Raw genomic sequence first — 7,312 nt, 5'->3', positions numbered from 1 at the left:
TCGTTGACTGCATTGCTCCAGTTAAAGTGAAAGTTCTTTCCGGGAAGAAAAAATCTCCTTGGAGAAATGCTCCAGCAGTTAGAGGTAAAAAAAGGGAATGTCGAAAAGCTGAACGCAGGTGGAGAGAGAAAGAACCGACTACAGTTTCACTATGAAATCTATAAAGAGAGACTTTACAGATGAAAAATGCAAGAGAATCTTTCTTCTCTGAGATCATTAAGAAAAACATTAATAATGCTCGTGTCTTATTTTCCACAGTCGACAGGTTAACAAATCCTCCTGTGTCCGTGGCTTCCGAACTCCACTCCACCAGGGCCTGCAATGAATTTGCTAACTTCTTTACTGAGAAAATACTAAAAATAAGAGGATCACTTTGTACTACCATATCAACACCAGAACCAATGCTGTATTCAGCTGGAACTACTTCTGACAAAATGTCCCAATGCAGCCAAATAAACCACAAACGCTTAAAGCAGATCATTCAGCAGCTAAGTTCCTCCTCCTGCTGCCTTGATGTTCTACCCACAGCTTTCTTTAAAAAAGTTTTACCTGTCATAGCATCTGATTTTACTCAGATAATAAACACGTCCCGTCCGTCAGGTGTTTTCCCCCAGTCCCTAAAAACAGCAAATATCAAAACACTGCTGAAAAAGAACAATTTAGAAAAACTACTACTCCAGAACTATAGGCCCATCTCAAACCTCCCCTTTATCAGTAAGATTATTGAAAAAGCTGTATTTCAACAATTAAACACCTTCTTAACAACGACCAGCCGCTTTGACGTTTTCCAGTCTGGCTTCCGTGCTCACCACAGTACAGAGACCGCCCTTATCAAGGTGTTTAATGACATCCATATAAATACAGACTGTGGAAGAACCACCGTGCTGGTACTATTGGACCTCAGTGCAGCATTTGATACTGTCGATCACTCCATCCTGTTAGAACACCTGGAGAACTGGGTCGGCCTCTCTGGTACAGCTCTCCACTGGTTTAAATCCTACTTAAAGGACAGGGACTTTTTGTATCAGTAGGTAACTTTACATCAAAGACAACAAAAATCACATGTGGGGTTCCCCAAGGGTCCATCCTGGGTCCCCTCCTCTTCAATATCTACATGCTCCCTCTAGCTCAGATAATAAAAAATAACATCAGCTACCATAACTATGTAGACGACACACAGTTCTACATCACCATGTCACCAGGTGGCCATAAACCAGTTCAGACACTGAGTAAATGCCTGGAAGAAATCAATGCCTGGATGTGTCAAAATTTTCTTCAATTGAATAAAAATAAAACTGAAGTAATAATCTTTGGACCAATAGAGGACAGATCAAAAGTTAGCACACAGCTTCAGTTGCTTCAGCTAGGAACCACTGATCAGGCCCGAAACCTGGGTGTAGTGATGGACTCAGACCTGAACCTTCAAAAGCATCTAAAGACAATTAGAAGGTGGGCTTTCTATCACCTGAGGAACATTTCCAGGATTAAATGACTCAGAAGGATCTGGAAAAACTAATCCATGCGTTTATATTTAGTAGAATTGATTACTGCAACAGTGTTTTCACAGGTCTGCCTAAAAAGTGGATCAGACAGCTGCAGCTGATCCAGAACGCTGCTGCCCGCGTCCTCACTAAGACTAAGAAAGTAGAGCACATAACCCCAGTTCTAAAGTCATTACACTGGCTCCCTGTATCTCAGAGAATAGACTTTAAAATACTTCTTTAGTCTATAAATCCCTAAACGGCTTAGCACCTAAATATATCACAGACTTGTTATCAGTTTATCAACCCTCCAGACCACTCAGGTCTTCTGGCTCCAGCCTGCTCTGCATACCTAGAACACGAACCAAACACGGAGAAGCAGCATTTAGTTCCTATGCTCCACTTATCTGGAACAAACTTCCAGAAAACTGTAAAAGTGCGGAAAGCCTGAGTTCCTTGAAATCGAGATTAAAAACACATTTGTTTAAAATTGCCTTTGAATATTCCAGTTAAACTGTTTTACTGTTTTTAATGTTCTTTTTTGTTTCTACATTCTATCACTACTTGCTTTTATTCCTATATTTTAATCATGTAAAGCACTTTGCATTGTCTCTGTACTGAACTGTACTATATAAATAAATTTGCCTAGCCTTGCCTTTGCCTTGAGTTATGTTATTAAATACTGACAAAGAATAAACTAAAGTGACCAGTAAAATGACCAAAATAAATATACCAAATAAATAAATAAAATAGCCTATTTAGGTGGGAATAGTACACTTCTCGGGTTTCATAATTGAGAGGCTGACGCAGGGCTGAGGTCCGAGGTTGTGGCGTGGGAAGACGCAGCTGCAGCTCATTTTGCACTGATTCCCTGCACTCGTTGCTCAATTTAGGGAGCGCTGTCAGAGAAAAGCTTGCGTCCCGAAATGTTATATCGCAGATCAAGAGTGGCGAGTAATTGTTTGAAGCCAGGTTTTTCAACTGCAGACAACAGCAGCATATCCGCGGAGTCGCGCAGGGCTGACACAGCTCGCGCTGCTGCGGGTGTGAGTGGCTGAGCGGCTTACGTGATGAAACAAGTTGGTTGCGTTACCAGACTTTGTTTTTACCAGTTCCTTGCAAGTCTTACAAATCACTGTGGTTTATTTCTGTCAGACTGGCAAACTAGTAAAACCCCGTTTTGGGACCGTTTTCTCCGCCACTCCTTGCTGCTACATATTCACGTGCTCTGTGTTGTGGTTTGTGAGGGCAGCGCTTTGTGACGGCGTGCCTGGCTCCGTGCCTGGGTTCGCGATTACGATTTGTCGAGAAGTAGTGACTGTAGCATCAACTAATATGATAGGCTGAAAGGAAGGAAAGAAAACTCTCTATCGAAGTTTTATCGACCCTATCTTTTCCTATCGCGCCACACGTCTATCGATCGATATATATTGTTATTAAATTATCATCCAGCCCTACTGTCATATGCTTTTAGATAACTTGTAGAAAAGCTTCAAGGCCAGGTCATCAATTAGCAGAAGAGAAGGTTTTAACAGAAGAGAAAAACAACTCCATAAATAGTAGAAGATAGCTTTTAGGGAGTAGAACCAATACTGTGTGCATCATTTGCTCGTGTGACTCTGTAAAATCCTCTTTTTTCAAGTTAATAAAACGATAATATTCATTGCAATAACATTTTGAATTTACTTCTAGGGATTTCCCCTTCTACTTTGTCCTGAACCCATCCTAATTACTTTTGCGTTGTGTTTATCTACCTTCCAGGACCTTAATCCTGTTTTTTTCTTTTAAGGTACCGTTCAGGACTTCAACCTGAGTTTTTTTAGCTACCTTTAATTCTACGACGGACTGAAAACCGGTCGTATTGCTTCGAGGGACTCAAACCTATCGATTTAACTTTTCGGGGATTTCTTTTTTACCATGCGGTTTTAGTCCCATTACAAGGGACTAAAACCGCTTGCACAAGTGTTCGGGAAAACTTTTATTCACCCGAAATCCTGAACGACGGACTTTAACCGATAGCTTAAAAACTTACTTGCTGTGGTGTGCTTTTCTCCCGGTCGGATCCCGTCAATCCCTCGTTGGCGAAAGGAGTTAACCTATGACGCTGACCCAGCGAGGAAATTACCTCCCAGGACTTTAGACAGGTCCTTGACTCAGACCACCGGTGGGTTTCAACGTGTCCGCTCCTCTCGTCAGCGAGCTGATATGTTGGGATCCGCATCACGGCACCATGCTGATAGGGTTATTAAAGATAACCCCTTTTATCCTAGAATGAAAACCACACAACACAAGTTTTAGACTGTTCTATAGAAAAGGACAGAAGATACCCAAACGGAGAACTTCACTCCCTGAAAGTTTAGTATCGTCTGCGCCGGGTCATCTCTGTCCTTCTGTCTTTATTATCACACATCAAAGAGGGGGTCAGGAGGATTGGGTCAGAAGGATTCAGGAATTTACAACATGGGGGTGGAAAACAAACATGGGAGCAAGCTTTGTTGCAGCCTTATCTGGGAGAACCATTTGTTCTCCCTGTCTAAGGTTAAACACAACAGAACCTTCCTGAAAGCAAACTCTTAAAACAAACCAAATACCTGTAACTTGATAGAAATAAAATTATTACATTCACACTTTTTTTAACAGTTGTTATCAGGGAAAAGATTTTTCATATGTTTTAAATGCTGTTCAATTAGTGTTTTCAACTTGCTAATTGTCTGTAGACCAATGACAGGAGCAAACAAAATTTTAACAACGATTTGGTAGTGTTCATAGTCTTTAACTGTATCAAAAAGAAATGGCAATAATTTTAGTAGAACAATCATTTGGCCTGAAGACTGCTTCAACTTATTATCATTTGAAGCTAGTGTGCTGTGCGCTATAGGACTTGGTTTATCTCTGACATCAAGTGGAGAGTAAGGAAATCCAGTTAATGCAGTATTGAGGACATTCAAGTCTAGTAGACCTAGGAGAACAAAGTGTTTTAAAACACACTTTATTTCCAATGGAGCAATGCCTTCAAGAATGATATGCATCATATCCTGTGGTGTTTGTTGGATCATGTTGAAGGCTGGAAATTCTACCAGCTTGCTCCGTCTGTTGATACCAAATGTAGTTTTTAAACGGTTGCTAAGGTACTCAGTATTAGCCTTCTCAATGTCACCACACTGCCGAACATGTCTTTCTAGTGTCCTAAGCTCAAAGTTGTCCTCATCAAAACACATTTGCATGCCCTCAAACAAACATTCACACTGCCGGCACTTATTATATGCAAAGCCAACACCCTCTTTAAATCCACAAAGTTCATGTCGTGCTAAAGTGTCACCACATATCGAAACCAATGTTCCAAATATTTCACATTCACCATTCCCATTTTGAATATTAACACTAGCATATAGCATCACCAAGTCCTCATACAACCTGCCCAAAATACCATCCACTCCACATTCAGACAGCTCGCTCTTCTTTGCAAAAGCAAGTAGACGGATTGCAGCTAGTTTTGATCTATATTTTGGATTAATGTTTCCTAATGTGTAATAAAACATAAGCAACTTATTCTTTGATGCATGAGATCTGAGTGGGTTGCAAATTTCAATTTCATCAGAGTAAATGATTATCTGTAAAGCAGAGGGCCAGGCTGAAAATAAAGGGTGTGATTTTATAAACTTTCCATCTATGATGTCTGCGGCTGATCAATCATTTCCAAAACCTTTGTATGGGATAATAACTGTTTGATCAGAGGTATGTAATGAAAACATTTGGGAATTTTAGAGAGGACCCTTTTTTTCCCTTTTTTCTTCAAGCAGGCAGTATACCCAACAGAAATCTCTGACTCCACAAAATTGAAATTTTCCTTAAAGGCATACTATGCAACATTTTTCAGTTAATTAATGTGTTCCATACCGTTTTGGATGATTAAATGAGTCATTTTAGGTCGAACAAAGGTTTTCTCGGCCGCCCTGGTGGTCTGTGGGGGAAATACCGCACTTGCAATTGCAAGAGCCCTCGGCCCGCACGCACAGGCTCAGAAGTCTCGCTTTACGGCGAGAACTCCATGTGTTTTTGCCCCGGCGCCGGCGGCCGCCTCACCAAGATAGCGCTGCGGGAAGCTTGATGTTCATACCTTTACTGTGTTAGTCATTGTTTGTACTGCCGTTTTTTTCCACTTTTCGTTGCGTTTGCCTGTCTGCTAAGCTCAAAACAACCGCGCCTGGCTTGACGGAGAAACCAGAACAGCTGAGCATCTTTACGACAGTGCACTTTTACTTTCGCCCTCTGGGGGGAGCCTCGCTGGAAAATTAACCCCGGTTGCATAGTATACCTTTAATGACATTGTCCTGCCTGTATGTTGTTGCAACAGAGGCAAATGGTTCCTCAATCTGGTCAAATACTGCCATCGCTTCCTTTTCAAGATCACTTCCTGGATGTTGCTGGAATACAGTTTGAAGCCGACTCCTTAGATTGGTCACCAACAGAGCTTGGTATTGCTGCATTGCTGCCAAAACGTCATTCACACCTCGCTGAAAAACAGGCAAGAAACGAGAGCAATTCAAGTCCAAACAGTCCAGTTTTAAAAGAACTTCAAAATATTTTGTAACCCCTTTTTTATTATAAAATATCACATCTCACGGATTGATACAAGTTATGTTGCCCTAATGCTTGAACAGAAAGAGCACTTAAGGATATCACCTTTGACCTGATTTCCAAGACGGAACTTGTTATGCAGATAATCAATAAAGCCACAGATGAAATAAATGTAATAATGTTGTATGTAGACAAACCTGTGAAAGATGGCGTTTTTCTCTTGCAGTCAACATAATAGCAGTGGCTTGTCTGGTCAAAGTGTCATGCCTTGTGTCATCCTTTAAAAAAGAAAATTCAGAGTGTAAAACAGCGTTTTCACAAACACAGTTATGTTAACGTTACCGTTTAACTATTATTTTCTATGGCAAATATATCCACACAAAGCTAGTTGTAGACAGCATTTTATGTGTCTCATTAGGATGGCAGAGCCAAAAAAAATTATATTAGGCCCTAAGTGCATTCTTAATCAATTCTTATTCCATGGCGAGTTGTGATGTTAATCAATTATTAAAATCACCGGGTATGGAAAAGTTTAGACACCCATTGTTAAATTCAATGTAGCTGTGTAACGTTTCTGAATTAAACAAGAGGGTTGACGTTACCTTTGATTGGCATGATGCAGAAGAGTCAACTACAGCAGCACATGGAACATCCGGAGTATTCAAAGTTTTATTTAAGGTAACATCGACGGTCTGGGACAAAGCAGGATGACTTGGAGGGGTGATGTTTTGGGTGCCATCGCCAAAGCCAGAGTACAGGGATGCAGTACTGTCAAATGCTCCAAAATGTTGTGGAGACACAGAGTACTGAAAGGGCTGCACTCTGTTTCCCTCAATCAATAGATCTTCAGCTTGGACTCTGTTTTCCACCACTGCTTCCCCCGTTTGATGCTCTCTGTTTTCCACTGTTGCTGACCTATATGCCCAAACGTTTCTGTTCATCGCTGAAGAGGCTTCCCGGCTTGAGGTCGCTGTTGCTGTCCTTTCTCTCCGTGGCTTGCTGGCGCCACTTTCCAGATGTTCACGGTGGTTTCTCCGAATTTGATACCACAGTGAGTTGTAGACTCGATACTCTTTAGAACATCCATCGATTCTACAAACAACGTGAAAATCTGGACTACGACTATGAGCCAAATTTATATGACTCAATAGAGATTTGAGAGTAAGAGCCACAGACACAAAGCAAATTACACAGCGCCAAATCATTTTCCCACCTTCTCTTTGCCTACATTAGCTAGCTGCTGTGCCCCGCAT

The 7,312-nt window shown here is 41.2% G+C and overlaps 1 long non-coding RNA gene across 1 annotated transcript; it reads right to left on the bottom strand.

Moving 5' to 3' along the window:
• Positions 1–3,516: 3,516 nt before the first annotated feature.
• Positions 3,517–6,710, bottom strand: LOC118558166. The gene is made up of 3 exons (XR_004928191.1): positions 6,257–6,710; positions 5,797–5,995; positions 3,517–3,747 (listed from the first exon to the last, which is right to left on the bottom strand). It is a non-coding gene; the product is annotated as an uncharacterized LOC118558166 (long non-coding RNA).
• Positions 6,711–7,312: the final 602 nt, after the last annotated feature.

Source organism: Fundulus heteroclitus, unplaced genomic scaffold (assembly GCF_011125445.2).
Source record: "Fundulus heteroclitus isolate FHET01 unplaced genomic scaffold, MU-UCD_Fhet_4.1 scaffold_104, whole genome shotgun sequence".
NCBI classification, from domain to species: Eukaryota; Metazoa; Chordata; class Actinopteri; order Cyprinodontiformes; family Fundulidae; genus Fundulus; species Fundulus heteroclitus.
The sequence above is the reverse complement of the archived record's forward strand: the minus strand, read 5'-3'. Positions and strand labels throughout refer to the sequence as shown.